At 44.8% G+C, this 21,391-nt stretch overlaps 1 protein-coding gene and 1 long non-coding RNA gene across 2 annotated transcripts in view; one reads left to right on the top strand and one right to left on the bottom strand.

Moving 5' to 3' along the window:
• LOC135818083 (uncharacterized) overlaps nt 1-21,391 on the top strand; it is a 149,739-nt gene that overhangs the window by 122,198 nt on the left and 6,150 nt on the right. The gene's annotated exons all lie outside the window — the stretch shown is intronic.
• LOC135816683 (uncharacterized) lies at nt 4,392-5,142 on the bottom strand. The gene is made up of 2 exons (XR_010553456.1): nt 4,979-5,142; nt 4,392-4,821 (listed from the first exon to the last, which is right to left on the bottom strand). It is a non-coding gene; the product is annotated as an uncharacterized LOC135816683 (long non-coding RNA).

Genomic DNA, 21,391 nt, shown 5'->3' with positions numbered 1-21,391 from the left:
AAATAAAAGGGGGGTTGTCAACTGACAACCGCATAATTTTTCGACATAATTAATATAAGAATTTTCATCTAAAGAGTGAATAGCAACTAAATAGAGCGGTTGTCGGTTGACAAACCCCCTTTTATTTAGATTATGTATCTGAAGTAAACACAACGTAGAAATATCACAATTGTCTCTTGTGTATTATATCCGTCTGATGTCACCAGATCGTCACATGGTGCTGTGACCAAGATACGGATCATGACGAACGCTGATTCAACTGGACGAATCGCAACCTGACGATGAAGAATCGCGAGGCTTTTCAGATGCAGGGACACAATGGAAACTGAACGACTTCAGAACAGCACTGAAGCGTTATGTTATCATGCAAGATGCCTTTCTGCGCCGCACAAACACAGGCGGTACTACAGCAGAAGATGTCACTCACTATTCTGCAGGTGCACTGGTGACAGGCGCATGCAAGTTCACGTGAAGGAAGCGGTCTGGTGGTAACTGGAATGCCAGCAGTATGAGAGGGTGTGCATTCTGCGGCGGATCTCACCTGGACAAGAGCTGCACGAAATACACAACAGTAGCACAGTGGAAAGAATAACTGATTGAACAGAAGCGTTGCTTTGTGTGTTTGCGCACAGGGCACCGGTGAACTCAGTGCAAGGCCACCCGCAAGTGTAATGTGTGTTCTCGCATGGGTCACCAATCAGAGTCACCATCATGTCACGATCTGCCCTTAATCTCAACAGAAATCTGACAGCAGGACCAACATAGTAGCTGATCAGCCTGTGGCTGACGAGGTACCAGCATCTGGCGCAACAGCAGCTAGTGCAGCATCAACCAGTATCGCCATTGACTGTAAGATAGTCAGTCATCTTGATCGGTGCAGATTTCCTCTGGGAGTTTATGACGGGGAGCACCATAGGACTTCCGCCAGGACTACAGTTTCTGCCTACCACAGTCGGTTTTGTGGTGACTGGCCGAACACGTCACTCCAAGCACTCAGCTATGCCGATGAGCAGCCATGCCAGCTATCGTTTCTCTAAATGATGCAACTTCCGACTCCTGCACCATCCCAGATCTGTGGGACCTAGACTGAGTTGACATCCAGGATTCAGGCAATCTTACTAACAACGACCTAGCCATTAGGCAATTCATCATTGTTCTACGATTTTGCTTGCCACCAATCGTCATGACCTGCGATACTGAGAAGGCCATTTTGCAAATCAGTGCCAACCCAGCATACAGAGATGCGACACGATTTCTGTGGTTCGCCAACTCCGACAGTCACCCCATCCAGCCTGTTCACGCTCATAAGCAGTCCATTTCTGCTTGGCGTGTCTATACTGCATCATTTGGCACAGCAAGATGACAAAACAGCTAGCAGTGGCTATTGGTGAGAACATTTTCTGCTGTGCCATTGGAGTGTGCACGATACACGAACCCTGCTCTTTTGTTGGCACCGCCTCTGTAACTTACTGCATAGGGTGCAAGGTGATCGTTGTCGGTTTACATGTACTCCAGTTATTACACCGTGCATGCACTGAGTCTGTGCTGCACTTTGCATCCATAGGTGTCCGTTTGCGGTAGCGCAAGGTGACATGCAAGGTTGGTGTATTGTGTTGTCCGCTGCTATTCGAAGCTCTCGGAGTCGGAAGCGTTACCTCTGTTTCCCCTGTTCCTCCCTGCGCGGAGTCTGTAGTTCTGACTTGCAGTCGCTGTTACATGCATGTTGGCAGTTGCATGTGTTTTGGTTTTCAGTTGTCTTTATTTGTTTTGTGTGGACGACAGTTCAATATTCTAGCAGTTGTTGCACGTCCTACATTCCGTAGTTATCTGCGGTTGGTGTTCGAGAGAGCAAACTGTGTTCTTCTCCAGAGTGGAGTAAACCATTCGCTTGTGTCTGAGGAAAACCGTGTGTGTTGACGAAGTGGGTTGACTTGGCTGTAGAGTGAAAGTACCACATGGTCATATGGTCCACAAAATCTTAGAACTTAGGGTCTTCTGGCGTATGGTATAATTATATGAGCAGCATGAGAGTGAAGTAAAAGACTATTAGCTCAAACATTCAGTCTTTCAAGAGTAGGTGTTCCATCACGGAATAGGTTCTGCAGTTCACTTACACACTTACACACTTACACACTGCAACAATGGACCAGCAGTGTCCAGCATACAATACAGTCATGTGAATATGTAGCGTATGCATACTCACAGCTGCAAGGCCAGCGCCCTGTGGCTGCTTGACTTCTCAATCGATATAAATATTCACAACAGTAAGACTCTGTGATCAATCAGAGCTGTGCTTCGAATTAGTCAAAAATGCCCCATGATCAGTCACAAAACAAAACTTGGCAACCAGTCACAGCGTTCCTGCGGATGCGGAAAACTTGGCTGGAACCCGAGTGTCACGTGAACCATGATTTTTAAGACTTTTATTATTTGTTTTACGATGAGCCTATTATACGCGATACAGGCTCAGAACACACTTTTCGTCTAGTTGGCATATCAGGGATATAGGGCGGAGCAGCCCATATCCCCAATTATGATACACGAGTAATAGTGAAATACGATTGGCGTATTGTGTATTGTGCGTATTGTGCTGGACTGACTGCGGTAATGTAAAGCTAAAATAAAGCAGTCAGTTTGCCCTTAGCATGGCCTTGTCATGAGGGTGCCACATCCGTGGAAAGGCAACATGCCGGCTAATCTCCCTGAGAACTGAGTGGTTATCAGCAGGCGATGACGCTGTGTCGATGATGACCTGTTGATGCCCGACAGGAACCTTGCGAGGAGAGTCATTGGGCCCGACGGGTAGGTAAAGCCAACTTCCACATGAAGTTTGCGGATGGCCGACATGTCGACATGGACAGATCGGGGCTGAAAAGTTCTGAACAACTCGGCAGCAAAATAACACATAAAGTAAAAAGTCATCACCTGGCAATGGATTCCAGTTATGCTCTTGACAGAACTGGAAGTAACGGGTATCGGCGGAAAAATATTTCCGGCTGGTGCCAATGCTGCTAGCTGCAGCACGGAGTCCGGCAACTGAGAGTTGGCAAGACTGGCTGATCTGGCTCAGCTGCTGCTTCCGGAGCCCTCGATGGTTCAAACACCATCGGCGCAGGCCACGTTTTTCGGCACCGACGATTTGTTCGTCCACCAAAAGTCGAAACAAATGTTTCTCACTTGAACACTCCGTAGAGCTGCCGCTGTTGTGCCAAGGCCCATTGGCGCATGGTGTGTATACTCCAAATCTACATGTATGATGATGGGTCACTGCTGACGTTTCTGCTCTTGGACAGTGCAACGCCGCATGAAGATATGTTGTGGCTCCACAATCGCTGAGAACGCTAGTGTGCGTCCATGGAATACTAAAACACAATAGGCGCGGCGCAGCTAACGCCCACTTGGATGAATCGGAGTGGTGGCGAGTGCATTCTCCTTCCTCGGTGAACACTGCTGGTCACCCTGTTTGATGATCCACCAAACACCATCGGTGCAGGCCGCGTTTTTTCGGAACCAGCCATTTATTCGTCCACCAACAATAGAAATTAATGTTTCTCACTTGAACACTCTGTAGAGCTGTCGCTGTCGTGACAAGGCCGCGTATACTCCAAGTCTACATGTAGGATGAAGAGTAACAGTTACTGCTGATAATGAAGTTTGCGCTCGTGGACAATACAACGCTGCGTGAAGTAAATTGTGGCTCCACAATCGCTCTGAATGCTAATGTGTGTCCATGGCATACTAAAACACAATAGGCGCGGTGCAGCTAACGCCCAACGTGGATGACGGACAACAGCAGCGGCTAGAGCGTTCTCCTTCCTCGGTGAACACTGCTCCAAGACATTATGCCTGATGATTCACCAAACACCATCGTTGGGGGCCAAGTTTTCCGGCGCCAGCGAGTTGTTCGTCCACCAACTAACTTTGATGAGTCTTTCTTCAACACTTCGTAGAGCAGCCGCGCAAGGCCTTTCCTTCGCGATAGGGTAGCGATCCTTCCTAGATGATATCGCTATTCATTGTTACTTTTTACTACAATGAGTAGTGTTTCTCCGCAAATAAAGTCAGCTGCCTGGGCAGGCATTAGTAGAGTACTGCCTAGGCCTAGCGCCTGGACTTGGAAAAAATTGATTTTGCAAGTCTTCAATCATGTTTGCATGTACGCGCTATCCAGCCATGTGGCGTGAACAGATTGCCTGACGTGAAAGGTAGCGCGGGCGCGCGCGAGTCGTACGCGCTCGCGGACGTGTCTGACACGTCAAACGAAACGATTTTTTTGGCGGGTAGTCGGCAAAAATTAAGTGACGGTCCCTTTAGTCCTTCGCATGTCAAACTGAGAGAACCCACTTTCCTTGGCAACGCATAGCAACCGCACACCAGATCCAAAAACAATCTTGATTCTCCGCATGAAATAGCGGAATAGTATGGTTTACAATGTAGTGGGTAGTAACAGGAGACATTGATAATACAGTCCTGAGCTAGCTTCGGACTGTTGGTGTGGTTGGTGTCAAGAAAAAGAATGATCACGGAAGAGGCACTGACTAAGCTCAACATGTACATGTACAGGACATTGGCTGGGGTAATCGTAGCACGCACATCATCATCAGCAGAGATACAGCAAATAGCAACAAGAGTATACAGCACATCTCCCAGTTCGGCACTCTTTCAGCTATTCTTGCGGAGCTCAACCAGATCGAGCATAACAGCATTGGAGACAAGAATCGAGGCATGGACCAAAACAGCCAAGAGCAATTCAATTTGTACATCAGCATCATTTAGCGCAGGATACTTCTCGCTGCTTTCCATACTGTGACTATGGCGGCGCTGCACGGCAAAGTACAAAGAGGAATAATGCAAGAAATAGGTCTTCTGGAAGGTGAAAACAATAAAGATTACCTTCTATCTAGACTAATTCGAGGTCGTAGAATACGAATATCACATTTTCAAGAAGGGGACCCGGACGGATCATATGGTTTCTCACCTTTCCCTTCCATCCGCATACGTATCTCCGTCAAAAATGAACGTAACAGCTCCATTCTTGCTGGTCCCAAACGAAGGCAAGCTCCAACAAGACGAACCGAAACTTTCTCCAACTGTACAAGACTTCCTTCATTTCGAAAAACGGTTCCACATTTCTTTACACGACTTGACACATGACCATCACACGATTTGTGCAGGCGTCGATTTGCACGCTTTTGCCAGTTTTGGGCCAAGAAGTCACGTGGTCCGAAGTCCCTACTACTAGAGATCTACACTACTAAGTAGTACAGTCCGTATCGCCTATAAGGTTGGCGGCTATAGTAATATACCGGATATAGTGATCAATTTCTCAAATTCATTTTCATTTGCCATAACTAAGTATACACAGTTATCGCGTATAGTAATAATCGTCCATAGTAATATATCGCCTATAGTGATCAAATTCTTATTTCAAAAGACCTTTATTACATTATGTTTGCATCGGTTATAGTGATTGATGTAAAATCAAGCGATGTTAGAGGAGAACAGGGTGTTACTTCTTCGTGAAGAACTTGTCCAGTGAGTGTTGTTTGGTGAGTTTTGCTCGCACAAGTTGCCAAAACATGCCTCCATCATGAGGAAATGCTGATTTTCTGTGTCAGGAGCTACAGCCAGCTACATGACATTGTACATGTATGTAGTGCGTATGTGCACGGCGCGCTGAGTCGTTTGACACCCCACTCGCATACATAATTGCATGCAGTATCGGTCATAGTAATACATGTATATCGCTTATAGTGATAAAATGCTCAAAATCAAACACCAACGCTATAGGCGATACTGACTGTACTAGTAGTACTATTTTTTAGTAAATTATTTGCCTAAACTAAAGTCATCCAGACTGATTACCATGAAGGCCATCCTGTTCTCGCGCAAGCGCGCTACACTACAGACAGTCAAATTTTGTTTGGTAAAGACGCTTTACCGATCATCAGTTCATTCTGCGAAGAAGAAACACAACTCTAGATAGTCTAGTATCTTTGGGCCGTAGCGTGTTTGGTCACTGCACTGGCCAGCATACCCTTGTCCCAGACTGACCAGAGAGAAAGTAGACCTGTTGAGTATCATCGACTCGAGAAATCATTGTCTGCTCGTGTGTCTGTCGGTGGCTAAGGAGGTTTGGACGATAACGTAACATCGTTGCGTTGTTTTCTCTCGAGTCAGGGTGATGTGTTGATGATAAGCCACTAGTGCGACTTGTGCTGGAAAACCGAAGCTGCACTGTATCTGCAGCTATCCAGTATTTACGGTAAGGTACAGTACATGTATACACTCTGTAAATAAGAGCCAGGATAGACCTTGAACGTTCAAACCTTCAAGCAGTGCAGTCAAGTAGTGCCAGGCTGGCGAGATTGGTTGGAGTTATCCTATGTCGAGAATTGCATTTCGGATTTAGATTTGCAAGATATGAATAAAATCCGTGGTAGTGATGCGTTATACTTCAAAGTAGTAGTAGTGTAAGTGAAATGTATTCTAACATGCTACACTAGTCTACACTGTAGTCTGTAGTACTACGACATTAGTACAGCGATAAGGAAATGACAAACTAAGAAAAGATATTGTGCTTCACAAGGCCAAGGGTCAGTGCAGTTCTATTGACGTCATGCTTGAAAAGAGTGTTCGTTGGATTCCACCTGCTCAGGATATTCCCCGGTCACCTTTAACACTAAAATACAAATACAAAAAATACAAAAATACAACACTAGGGTTTAACGGGTGTTAGCGGCCGTCGTGAGTTCCCTTCGGGACGGACACGATAAATTACTTTTTTCTATTTGTTTAAAACCTTTAACACTGTCCTCAAACTGGTGAGTACTTTCCTGTGTAAGTGCAAATGATCCAGGACTGCCGGAAGCAGTTTTCAATTGGTCCGGTTATACCATAGTCTTTCATACAGTTCATGTTTGATATAGTGGTATTAGTGGGAACATGATAACCGTCCTAGCAGTAAACATGTTTTTGTGGCCACTAGTTGGTCCGGTGATCACCTGACCAACCGGACCCGTTACGGCGGGTCTGATATCCATCTGTACTGTGATGTTTCCCAGAACCTAATACGTCTTGTCATACAAGTACAAGTAGTATTTACATAGTCATAGGTAGTTTACCCTGGCATGCATGCAGCTATTTGGATTTTCAGACTTTAACCTCTTTGGTTGTGGCTCTCATCTACTCCGGCACATCCCATCATTTTAATTATTTCAAAGTTAGAGCTTGATCTGTGCCTTGGTCCTACTTCAAGTAGAGGGTGGTGGAGTTCCTGCGGATTTGCAAAACTCAGTCTTATTGAGTCTCACGTGAACTGCGGATATCTTTCACCCATGATCTAGTGAAATGATTGTGTGTACATATGAACAGTAGTGGTGTAGAACAGAGGACTGTGTTGTAGGTGAAGTGTGTTCAGGTAACCAAAAATGAATTATGTGAGTTTTACATACCGGTGTGTGGCTATGGAGAACCAGCAGTGACAGTGTAAGGAGTGGTGGTATGGTGTATGTGGGACATGTCAGTATTTGTCTCCGTACACATGAGTCAATCATCTCTATGCTGTGTGTGTGTGTGGGGGGGAGGGGGTGTTAGCATAATAATATGTGTACGTGTATACATGTACCTGTATTGTGTGACACTGTACAGCCGGTCTTCTGGTTGATTGTCATTCATACTTGAATACTCTTTCAGCAAATTCATCGACTATCAGAAAAGAAAGATTCTTTTTCAAAGTTTGTTTGTTTTTGTTTGTGTTTTGTATAACTTTGTGTTTAGAACGATGCCGTTTGACTTCTGGGATGATGTTGTCCTGCCAGCATGGCATGACATAGCTCGATGCAAGATTACGGGTGAAGCATTCGAGAAGGTAGTCATGGCAACTGATGAACATCATCCACGTATCAGTAGAGATCCCATGCTCAAGAGAAATGTGATGACTTGGAAGGAGTTTATTAAAACCAACGAAATTAGGCCAGAAGAGGAATGGTTAGGCTGCTATGTTGCCTGTGTTACTTGCTACAAGAGAGGGCAATCAGGTGTCCAGAACTTCATTCAAGACATTCAGTCTTCAACTTTCCCGTCCAATGTTGCTGTTGGTGGACTGCTGGAGAGAATTTGGCAAGCTCGTAAGAATGATCATCCTGATGAAGATATCAAAGATCCCTGTGAGTAAAAGATTGCCATAAAGTTATTTCTAACACTTTTATCCAGTTTATTTAAGCAGGGGAGTAGTGCAATGATTTCATGGTATTTTGTATGTAAAGTTCATACTTCATACACGTGTAATTGCACCACTACACTTGTTAGCTGCCCCTCCAACCCAATACCTTCCCTAAGCACTCTCAGAAGACTATCTTGTAGTCTCATGAGTATTACTATGAGAAGAAGTATTGGAAGACAGGAACCACTGGAGCATGCGCTGTTCTATAGTTGATGGAATAATCTGAATAATCTTTACCAACAAAGAAGCGGGAAATATGAATAGTGAGCACAATAGTGCGTTTGTATTGTGACCTGTATGCTGCATAAGTATCGTAGCATAAGTATACCTGTTGCATACTCGTATACACCTTGTAAATGAAGATAGCACGTGCAATACTGTACATTGAAGAAATCTTTACATACATGTTATGTGTGATGTTATGCTGGTGCATGTTACAACATTATACAAGATCATGCATTCTATTCTGTAGAGTAGAACTACAGTATATTCATAAAAAGATGGACTTCTAGCCTTTGTCCATAAATGGGTCAAACCTTTTAGATTATTTTTCTGCAATCCCTATGGAATCCTCTTCTAATTTTGTTTCTGATGTCTATTTGTCCAGAAAGCAAGCCATAAGAAGAATAGGATTTCGGCCAGGTTTAGCCCCAAAAGCACTGATTTGGGAAAACCATCAAAATCCAGGCCATTTGACCCCGCCTGCAACAGTTCATTGTGCGGTTCGAACCCCAGTTCAGGTACCCTTTCTGGACCAGGTTTCAAATGTCAAATCTCGCAGCACTGCGTTGTGGACAATAATATCACGAAAATCGCCAAATAGGGGAGCTCGCCAGAGCCAGGGACCATCTTTTTTATGAATGGACTGTAGAACCGGCATACCATCAATGGGAATGAAAAACGTAGTTGAGCCGATGTAGGATAATTACAACTCATGCATTGTACCATCGTGTCACGGGTTTTAGTCAATACATGTCTGTACAAAAGTACTGAAATGAACATGATTGCACTCACTATAGTGTAATCGTGTTATGTAAGTTTAATAACGAGACGTGTAGATCTTTACTTGATCAACTGATGCCAAGTATTGTTTGGTGCAAAGATCCATCAATCTTTGTTACGCTACATGGACTTGAGACTAAAACTGAGCATGTATATCACATATGCTGTATACAGTCAAATTATCAACCAATGCCGCTTTGGAATACTCAAGGCTACGCGAAAGTTATATTATTATATGAGTGCACATTTTGCCTGAGTTCAAATGAAGTCTAAAAATATGCTTCCTCTGCACCACCGAAATGTGCACAATTATCCACCACACAGCTGATTGAAGTGGCTTATTCTGGCCAGTGAATCCCTAGTTTTCATTTTTCCATTTTTTTCCATTTTTAAATTTTTTGGACACGCACGCCACACCACATACTCCGGCATACACTGGCTGTTGGTAACCACCCAGGAGAATGAAAGAAGAGCTAGGAGAATGAGAAAGAGAAGAAAGACGTGTGCGAGCATAATCGTCGAGAATTGAACCCGCAACCTCTCGATTGGAAATCGACTGCACATACCACTGCACCATATGGGACACACGGGGACACACACACACACGGGGACACACACACACACGCACACACATACGCACGCACACACATACGTGTATACGTAAAGTCCGCTGCAAGCGCCCACTTCGCAGCAAACGCTCACCCAAGCGGGTCCATACTATTTTCGTCTTTTTCAGGTCAATTTAGTTGTAGAAAACTGGCATGAAGGTCGAATGCGTACAAGAGCGACTGTAATGCCTACACAGTGCCTATGTCTTACCAGGATCCTGTGCAAAAGCGATTGTCATTATCTTGCTGCAAAGAAAAACTTCGATCGGGATTTCCTTTGTGCAAGTTTTGCATAGCTAAAGTATGTTAACGCGGTGACGTAATGTTTTCACTGTATTCTGATGTCTATCACGCGCGTGTTCGCGCCAGCTCACGGATGCGCCGTTGTGCGCATACGCAAACTCTCTCAGCAGCTCGCTTTGCATACGTACACCTTTCAGCAGCCTTCGTGCCTGGCTCTCTTTGTTAGGTGCATTGGCTCGCATGACTCTTGCTCCGTGTTGTTGGATTGCGTTCTGCATAGGGGTCAAACGGGTGTACCGGGTACCCGGGTACCCGCCCGTTAATCTCAGGTACCGTTAGTAAAAGGGTACCCGTTTGTAAAAAAAAAAAAGGTGATCCTATCGTATTCCAAGACTCAAAATAGGAGTGCGGATACTCTTTTCCTTTTTCCTTTTGCATTCCCGCTTTCGACTTTATCAGGTAGGAGCAGGCTGAAAGACAGACTTGACAGTTGTTCTCTCCACTCTAGTGCAAGTAAAAATCCTCGTACTGGAGGTTTTTGATTGTGATGTGAGAAAATGCAAGACTTGAAACTCGTTCGAGGTGGCAGCTGAGTAACTAGAAAGTTACGATGGTTCTCCGACATCGAACCTGCCACAGTACTTGATAAACTATAGTCAGTTTCAAAAAGATTAGCAATCCTGGCGATCGCCCGGGGAGTTTGCCGTCTTACCGTATGACTATGAGCGCTCGAGCGCTGCCTGGAAAAACTCACTGTCAACTCGAAGAAATATTCCGCGCGAAAGCATGAAAAATGACAACTCACTGACGTCGGTACTGGTACATGTTCGTCTGGTTTACAACAAACGAGTTCTTCCTCGCATCGATATGGAGTCAGAGAGGACATGTCGAAAGTGTGGTAAATTTTGACGAGCGGGATGCGTCCGTTTTGTGACCAAATAGATTCTTTGAGCTGCCGCGGATGCAATTTACTCTCACGATGTGACGAAAACGGCATTGACACAGACTCATTCCCAAGGCCTTGAAGTGGCAGAGCTATCCGTGTGACTTCGACGACATTTTGAGAAAAGCAGACGTCTGTGAAAGCTTATAGAAGACGGTGTTGACTCCTAAATAATAATTCAAGTAAATTGGCGATCTTCAGTTACTAAAATAATTCTAAAACAGAAATCGATCGATCGATGTGCCATTGTATTCAACAACACGTAGCTACAGCGCAATGACTTCCGTGTTCACAACTTCAAATGGCGTGAGCCAGTCAAGTGTCAGTCAGTTCGGCAGGAAACGCGAGCTCCAACAACAAGTCGTTTGGCACAGCCACCTTCTTTGTCTTGTACCAGCGTGATCACCAAAACAATGAAAAAATCAAGAAAAAATTGACTTGAAGATTTGTTGGGATTTGAACTCACAACTAAGTTACTTCATGGTCAGCAGACAGCATGCATAACCACAAGGCCAAAAAGGAAGGGATAAATCGTGGGTTTTGATAACAAATCGATACTGGCTTCCAGGGCAAATTATAAACCATGGGAAAAGTCCAGAAACCTGGCCGAAATACTAACTCCTTAACGGTTGGTCCAATTGTTCTGAAACCTTCACAGAACAATTTGCCGTGCCCTAACAAGCCGTTTTATGTACTTTGTTGTCCAAATTTCCCTTATCTTCATACTTTTTAAGACCCAAACTTCATTGCTAATCTTTTTGAAACAGACTGTAGTGTCACCAGGCTGAGTGACCAGTCGGAGTGTCACAAACGGTGATGTCCGTAGGTGGTACCTTGTAGTCTCATGAGTATTACTATGAGAAGAAGTATTGGAAGACAGGAACCACTGGAGCATGCGCTGTTCTATAGTTGATGGAATAATCTGAATAATCTTTACCAACAAAGAAGCGGGAAATATGAATAGTGAGCACAATAGTGCGTTTGTATTGTGACCTGTATGCTGCATAAGTATCATAGCATAAGTATACCTGTTGCATACTCGTATACACCTTGTAAATGAAGATAGCACGTGCAATACTGTACATTGAAGAAATCTTTACATACATGTTATGTGTGATGTTATGCTGGTGCTTGTTACAACATTATACAAGATCATGCATTCTATTCTGTAGAGTAGAACTACAGTATATTCATAAAAAGATGGACTTCTAGCCTTTGTCCATAAATGGGTCAAACCTTTTAGATTATTTTTCTGCAATCCCTATGGAATCCTCTTCTAATTTTGTTTCTGATGTCTATTTGTCCAGAAAGCAAGCCATAAGAAGAATAGGATTTCGGCCAGGTTTAGCCCCAAAAGCACTGATTTGGGAAAACCATCAAAATCCAGGCCATTTGACCCCGCCTTCAACAGTTCATTGTGCGGTTCGAACCCCAGTTCAGGTACCCTTTTTGGACCAGGTTTCAAATGTCAAATCTCGCAGCACTGCGTTGTGGACAATAATATCACGAAAATCGCCAAATAGGGGAGCTCGCCAGAGCCAGGGACCATCTTTTTTATGAATGGACTGTAGAACCGGCATACCATCAATGGGAATGAAAAACGTAGTTGAGCCGATGTAGGATAATTACGACTCATGCATTGTACCATCGTGTTACGGGTTTTAGTCAATACATGTCTGTACAAAAGTACTGAAATGAACATGATTGCACTCACTATAGTGTAATCGTGCTATGTAAGTTTAATAACGAGACGTGTAGATCTTTACTTGATCAACTGATGCCAAGTATTGTTTGGTGCAAAGATCCATCAATCTTTGTTACGCTACATGGACTTGAGACTAAAACTGAGCATGTATATCACATATGCTGTATACAGTCAAATTATCAACCAATGCCGCTTTGGAATACTCAAGGCTACGCGAAAGTTATATTATTATATGAGTGCACATTTTGCCTGAGTTCAAATGAAGTCTAAAAATATGCTTCCTCTGCACCACCGAAATGTGCACAATTATCCACCACACAGCTGATTGAAGTGGCTTATTCTGGCCAGTGAATCCCTAGTTTTCATTTTTCCATTTTTTTCCATTTTTAAATTTTTTGGACACGCACGCCACACCACATACTCCGGCATACACTGGCTGTTGGTAACCACCCAGGAGAATGAAAGAAGAGCTAGGAGAATGAGAAAGAGAAGAAAGACGTGTGCGAGCATAATCGTCGAGAATTGAACCCGCAACCTCTCGATTGGAAATCGACTGCACATACCACTGCACCATATGGGACACACGGGGACACACACACACACGGGGACACACACACACACGCACACACATACGCACGCACACACATACGTGTATACGTAAAGTCCGCTGCAAGCGCCCACTTCGCAGCAAACGCTCACCCAAGCGGGTCCATACTATTTTCGTCTTTTTCAGGTCAATTTAGTTGTAGAAAACTGGCATGAAGGTCGAATGCGTACAAGAGCGACTGTAATGCCTACACAGTGCCTATGTCTTACCAGGATCCTGTGCAAAAGCGATTGTCATTATCTTGCTGCAAAGAAAAACTTCGATCGGGATTTCCTTTGTGCAAGTTTTGCAAAGCTAAAGTATGTTAACGCGGTGACGTAATGTTTTCACTGTATTCTGATGTCTATCACGCGCGTGTTCGCGCCAGCTCACGGATGCGCCGTTGTGCGCATACGCAAACTCTCTCAGCAGCTCGCTTTGCATACGTACACCTTTCAGCAGCCTTCGTGCCTGGCTCTCTTTGTTAGGTGCATTGGCTCGCATGACTCTTGCTCCGTGTTGTTGGATTGCGTTCAACTTCTGCACCATACATATTCGATAAATTCGCCACAGCAGTCCAGTTTATTCTCGAGGATGCATGCCACCTAAGCCAATTACTCCACTACCTGGACGACTTTCTGTAAATTTGAATTTGAATCGCAGTGAAGAGACCGTTTTTGGAGTTTGGAGTTGAGAAGTGAAGTTTCCTAAAAGTTCGTTCTCCATTATTTTGGTTTTCAAATCATGAAATTTCTGCAGTGCCATGAATGTGATGATGTTGCGCTTTCAGAACGGAACGGTGATTGTTCTGACGAAGCGTCGTTCGACGACTTGACCGGTCGCAGTATTGCAGTTGCAAGTGGAACAGGGGAGATGTCACAAAAGCTACACCTACAAAGTCGCTACCAACTTGTTGAAAACTCTGAAGTGCTCGAGAAAAACCCTTGCCTTTGCGTGTTGCGTGATTTGGAAATGATGGCTTGAAACACCGTCAGAAGTATATTTGGTTCCTGCAATACTCTGCTCTTTTCTACCTTGTTATGCGGAAGAAACACCTATTTGGATTTGCGAAATACAACAAACAACATCATAAAATCACTACGAGCTAGCTCGTAGCTGGTGCCCAAAGAGACTTTGAAGCCAGAAAAGTGGACATTGTTTCGCGTAGCAAAGCGCTCTTTGCGCCACGGTGTGAGATGCACTTTCTTACAGTGGGAGTGACAGTGCATGGGGTCAGTGCGTACAGGCCAGCAGATCTTGCACAATGCGGTGGGCATTTGCAGCAAACTTTACGGTACACAAACACACACACACACATACAGATACACACGAAAAAAAACACACACTATTGGACCAGACATAGTAGTTACAACAATGTGTCCTGTTTTTCTTGTGTATTATTCACTGTCTGTAGATTTCTTCACAAGGGTTGCCAAGAGCAACCTACCACAGATCATCGCCAAACTAGCGACTGTACCAGATATAGTGCTCAGTGAAGTATTTGGAGGTTTCAACCTGAATCGAGAGTTTATCAGCACTTATCGAACGGCATGTGAGGTGGCCGGTCATGTGCGTGATCTTCCACTTTGCTGTCAAGCAGCAATTGGGTCGTCTTTACTGTCCCCAGTGTTCTCCTTTATGTTTCTCTTTTATTACTTGCACCGTCCTGATCTCACTCAACGACTGGATAAAGATTTCCGGATCAAGATCGACCGTGAGGCAGGATGTGATGGGAGTAGTCTTGTCCAACTGTTGACTTTGGCTATTGATTTACAGAGCGATAGTAAGTGACAATTTTAAGACTGTGATGCAAGTTAAAGAATGTCCATGATGGTGAATCCTAGTCAATGGATGATGCTGGTCTTTGTTTTAGTGTGCACACCAGCTGAAGGTTATATGAAAATACAGTTGTCTTATACCAGCAGAAATGTTCTTAATGATATTTGCTGTGTTCCAATGTGTTTGGTATACGTTATGTTCTAGCCTTGGTTTCCATTGTGAGGAAAATGAGGAATTTTATTGAAATCGTCCATACCTAATCATAATGGCACTTTCTCCCGGTGACTTGACTTGACACTTGACTGACTCACAACCGCCATCCAGATCACACAAGAAGTTCATTGAACTTTCGAAGTCGGCGGGAAAGTGCCAGCTTCAGTGTTGGGAGTAACTCATGTTCTGATGAAATGATCGCCGAAGTCGCAAACTCTATTTCATAGCATAGTAAAGTAGCCTAAAACCTGCCTGTCATGTTTGTGGAAATCACCAGCATTTTGTTTAGTATTGTCAAAATGCCAATTTTCTGAACTTAATGTACCAAGCAATACTCGTAGAGAATTCTATTGTGATTCTTCTGATCTCACCTTCATATACAGCAGGTACCGCAATGTCAATGATGAATTATGAAGGTGTGATTGCAGTGAGAGAAGGACCAGGAGATGCAGTTGAAGGTCAGTACTGTCCTTGTAGTGGTCCTTCATTAATGCACGACCCTATTTTAGGGGAATGCATACTCAAAGTTTGTCAGCCCGAGCCTTACGCTCGCATTCCAGCGCAAGCTTTACAGTGTCCTGCGAATTAGGACTACCTTTCTCAGCGCGGCCGGCGAAACTGAGTGTCCACAGAGTTACCGAGGAACATCTCAGCCTGACAGTAAATCCTTCTGCGAATTAGAGCGCCGTGGAAATGAGTGCCGAAAAGGTCAGCGCAAAATACCCCAGAAAGACAGAAAAGCGTGTGGTCAAGTTAGCAAAACCTGATTCTGCCAGTGATCACTGTTATTAAGTGTTACACTTTGTGATGTCAAACACTTCATGGCTGGTAAGACCAAGGTCGGCCGACGTGGTCTGCCCAATTCATCTAAAAATCAGTAATCATTTCTTAGTATCAAGCACTCCTACATACACTTGTGCATACACTGTGCACACAACTCATGGAGTTGACTTGGAGTAGACCAGGGTATGCATATGTACCCTTTATTGATACTGTTCTGCCTGGACCCATGGTTGTTGCCAGTAGACTAGTATACCGAGTACAGTCGTCCCTCTCTAATCCGGCACCTTTTGCTTCGGCGTTTTCTGCTGGATTAACGAGGGTGCTAGATTAAGAAATCCTGCCCTCTGACCCGGCCCTACCCAATTGCATGCATGTATCATACGTCAAAACGCAGGGTTTTTCCGTGTCGACCCCAGTATTTGGTGCACGGCTTTATATTCTCAACTTTTCTCCAGGAATATACACAGTGATAAAGTAAAACAGAGAACATGTTCACATGTATACGTACTCTTGCACACACAAGCACAGTCGATTTACGACTAGTAGTAGTAATAGTAGTAGTAGAATTTATTATTTTACTAGGGAACTCCCAACAGGCGTTGCCTTTTTACTGGGAACCCTAGGACTGCCGGATTATGAAATCAAACTACGTGCAGTTTGAGCGATTCGTTTCAAAAAGTCACTGCCGGAGGCGAAATTCAAGTGCCGGATTAAGATGTAGGAATTGAACGAAAAAAATCGGTTTCATCAGAAAGTGCGCCGGTTGGCAAGGGTTCCGGATAAACAAGTGCCGGATTAGAGAGGGACGACTGTACTAGGTAGTTGTATTTAGTGCTGTGCACTACTTGTATATGCTATGTAGTTACATTGACTGTTGCTGCAGTGTCCATGTAAACATGGTAGTCTAGATGTACATGTATGTCTTCAGCTCACACACACACTCACAGAGTCACACACACACACACACACACACACACACACACACACACACACACACTCACACTCACAGAGTCACAAAGACAGTATACTATGCAACGAACACCTAGCCTGCAGGATACTAGTTGATCAGCTATGGTAGATGTATGAGGCGTTGACATGTCATGTCGGCACGGTGACGGCTTTTCTATGGTAGCTGGAGCTGCGCAAGAAATGTCTACTTGGCTTACTTAGTTTTCTGTTGTGATGAAACAATGTCAGTACGAAAGGTAGGACAGCCTCTGCATTGTAACTGGAGCTGCGGAAGAACTGTCTGCTTGATGTACTTAGTTTTCTGTACTGGTGAAACAATGGCAGTATGAAAGGGAGGAATGCCCCTCATAATCAAATACAGTCAACTTTGCCAATAACGACACTCGGCTGAGCATCAGAAAAGTGTCCTTGTTCGCGAAGTGTCCTTATACCCGAAGTCCCATTTGAATGTATGTGAACCCGTATTTTGTCTAGTATGACATGCATATCAAAATGAAGCTCTTTTCCTGCTCTATGCATTGTGTACTTTATTTTCATATTGCGATTGAAAGGAACTATAAAGTCAATATGCAAGGGAAATAATAGATTGAAAAATTAGCCTTTTGCAGCCATCTACAGGGACATGCACAATCATGTACATGTATGATGATTACTTTACAATCATGTACAACTACATGACATCACCCAAACTATTTTGAAGCAAAATAATAAAATAAAATAAAAAGCCCCCCCCCCCCCCCTCTTGGCTGCATCTTCTTGCATGTGTTATCCATCACCATGGGTTCTGGTATTACTGCATGACAAGTACTTGAAATAGCTGTCAAAAGCCCTGAAAGTCGTTATTCAAGCATTGAATATGACCTCCGGGCACTAAAAGCATGTCGCTATCCGCGAAATGTCGTTATTCAGATAGTCGTTGTATCCGAAGAAAAATATAATACAGCTAGATGGGACTTTGCTCTGGGCATAGAAATTCTGTCGTTATTCGCAAATTGTCGTTATATCCGCAGTCGTTATTAGCCAAGTTGACTGTAATAGATAATGAGAAATGTTGCAGAGCATGTGATTTCAGCAGACGTGTCACATGATTGGCACACACTGGTTTGAACAGTGCTAGGATAAGAAGTTCTATGGAAATGTTTTGCACTGACACTCAGTGCATGACCACAGATATCTGGCGTGCAGATAATGTGGTGCAACTTCAAGAGATTCAATACCACCTTCTTCTCAGCTTTAATTTGCTCAAATGCACAGCGGTCCGTAACATTCCACTGAAATGCTTGTGCTCAAATGGTCGTGCTAAACTGTCCATGTTGAAATTCTGGTGCTGAAATGGGATTAATCCGGGTGTTGTAGGCTAGCTAGACCCATTTCATTCTGAACTTATCCTTCCCAGTTTCTTCAATAACTTCTTCCTCACATCTACATCACATGTATTGTGCTTTGTTCTGGTGTATGTGTACACGTATGTGTATTGTGCAGCTGATAATGGCCAGTACGCAGCAGCTCTAAATGAACTGATCAAGGAAGGTGTCCAGTTGATACCGTACGGGCGCCTGATAATGTGCGGGCCAGGCCGCACAGGCAAGACCAGCTTCCTGCGATCCCTCCTGCATCAAGCGTTCATGTCTCAAGTCGACAGCACAATCGGTGTGGAGCTGGAGAAGGTGATCTGCACTATCGAGAAACAAGGGTTAAAGTATGTCTGGAAGCAAGCTGAAGATTCTTACCAGCAGCAGTTGGCCCTGACGCACAGAGCTGTTGGTCAAGAGAAACGGAAGAAAGAGATCGTAGCCGCACTGAGACAACAAGGCGTCGCTATCCCCGAGAACACCAGGTCCACATCCTCAACGACATCAACGCCCGTTGCATCACCTGCCGTTGGGATTGAGACTGAGCAAGCAGGTACAGCCAGTGTGAGTGAAACTACTCTCAGGCAAGCTGATGAAACCACCGATACCGGGTACTCTGCTCAATCACCCACCAGTCCTACCATGGAATCTCAGAATGTTTCCACTGCATCCAAGCCAGAAGAGGTATCAGACATGGCTGCGCTGAAGGAAGAGACACCAGAGCAAGATGTTCAGCAACTACAGACAGAAATCAACTCAGCAACATTGAAGTTCGAAAGTTTCATTAAAGATCTGCGTACAGGCAAAAGCGAAGTTTTCACTGCAGAACACCTCAAAAATCTCACGTTTATGGATGTCTGGGACTTTGCTGGTCAGAAGATGTTTGCTGCTATCCAGCACATGGTGCTGGCCTGCACCAGATGTGCATATGCTGTCGTCTTTGATGCCTCAAAGAAGCTCCAGGCCAGAGCGAAGCCGACATTTGGTGTAGATGGTGAGGAACTGCCGCTTTCCAACAACCTGGAGCAGACCAACTTTGATGTGATGGAGACGTGGTTCAACGCTATCCACGAGGTCATTGGAGACAGCGACAACGTACCCGTGTTTGCCATTGGCACACATGTGGACAAGTTACCTAAGAATCCAGAAGCAAGGAAGAAGGCAACTGAAGAGATAAAGAAGTACATCTGGGCCAATGCAGAGGGAAAAGCATACGCCAACAACATCGACAAGGTGGTATTTGTGGACAACACACGAGCTGGTAAAGATCCAGAGGACCCAGCAGTTGTTCAGCTACGGCAAGACATAATCCAGCAGCTGCAGCATCAGTTCAATGTTCCCATACCAATCCGCTGGCTTCCTGTGACCATCTCTATTGGGCACATTGCAAAATCGTTTGAACGACCATGGTTATCGGTTGAGGAGCTACGTCGCTTGGCCATTGCTGTTGGTAGCATCTCCAGTGATGATCCTGAGTCAGATTTCCAGGAGATGGTGAAGTTCCACCATGGTCTTGGCCATTTGCTTCACTTTGTTCACAATGCCCGCCTTCGTGATCGTGTCATCATCGACATCCACTGGGTTCTGAAGACCATGTCATTGCTCTTCTGTCCTGAACCAAAGGATATGCAGAGCAAGCGTCTACGTCCACAGTACGACTTGCTGACTCAGAATGGTATCCTCCTTGAAAGTCTTGCCCTGCACCGCTGGTCACAGCACAATCGTATGACATCGCGCTACACGGCCACAGAAGAACAGCGTGATTTCCTGTTCGAGATGGGTGAGCACTTTGCCCTGTTCTACAACACCAAGACAACTGTGAAGGTGCCTGGTCAGATGAAAGAGGTGACAACTCGCAAGTTCTTTGTACCAGCTCTGGTGGAGCGAGTTGCACGTGTTCAAGACGAAGTGAGCAAAGGCAAGCCAAGTTCAGCTATGTACCTGTATAGTGGTGCAGATCGTTACTTTCCACAAACCCTATTCTGGTGTGGTGTTGTGAGGTGTATGCAACGCTACAGTCCAAAGGTGGATCCAATCCTCTATCACACATCGGCACGTATTCTGGTGAAGGATCGCTTCTGGCTGGTCATGCAGTATTTCCAGCATGGCATTCGCCTGTCACTGGAGATTCCTGTTGATGCCCGACCAGCTGCTAAGTCTTCGATCACCAGTGCTACTCCTGTTCCTGCTGCTGCCGGTGTGAGAAAGTCAGTTGAGTCCGCTGGCATTGGAGCTGCTGAAAGTGAGGATGAGGCTGAAGCTATCAAGCTTTGTCATGAGCTTCTACCGTACCTGGAGTCGGAGCTCGACAAGCTGAAGGCATTCTCCCTGACTCATGTGAAGTTTGGCAGAGCTGTTCGCTGCCCGTGCTCGTTCAGCCGAGATGCGTGTCGCAAACACAAGCAGAAGTCTTGTGTGGAGATTGGCTGTCAACACTTTGCTCCGTTGGTGGAAGGATTGCGTCCACGCTGTACTATCGGAGCACGTCCGTCAGTGGATATCAGTGATGTACGTCAATACTGGCCTTGCTTTGTCGAAGACACACAGGTCAGTGCAATGGGCGATAACATTGCTTACATTGGTGCTTCTCTTTCTATTTGCCAGCTAAAATTGCAAAAGTGATAAGAAAAAGACAATAATGTCGTGCCCCTGGTTTTTCCTGAGTCAGTATTATAGCCGTACTGTCAGACTGACTTTCGATGCCGTAGTGACAAGCTACAGAACTCCATCTGAGAAGCTTCCTTTTCTTGCTACAAAACTTCACAATGCAAGGACAGTCTGTTAGAGTGTTGTTTGTTGAGATGCTTCCATTTCCGCCATTCCGGCTGTCTACTTTCTATCTGAGCGGACTGAACACAAAAAGACTGCAATGCGCACGCATGCAGTCAGGCACGCACACATATACGTACTTACACCCGCACGCATACGCATACCCCCCCCCCCCACACACACACACGCACACACACACAAGTATGCACACATAC

This window comes from Sycon ciliatum, chromosome 5, assembly GCF_964019385.1.
Source record: "Sycon ciliatum chromosome 5, ocSycCili1.1, whole genome shotgun sequence".
NCBI classification, from domain to species: Eukaryota; Metazoa; Porifera; class Calcarea; order Leucosolenida; family Sycettidae; genus Sycon; species Sycon ciliatum.
This window is presented reverse-complemented; position numbering and strand designations above follow the sequence as displayed.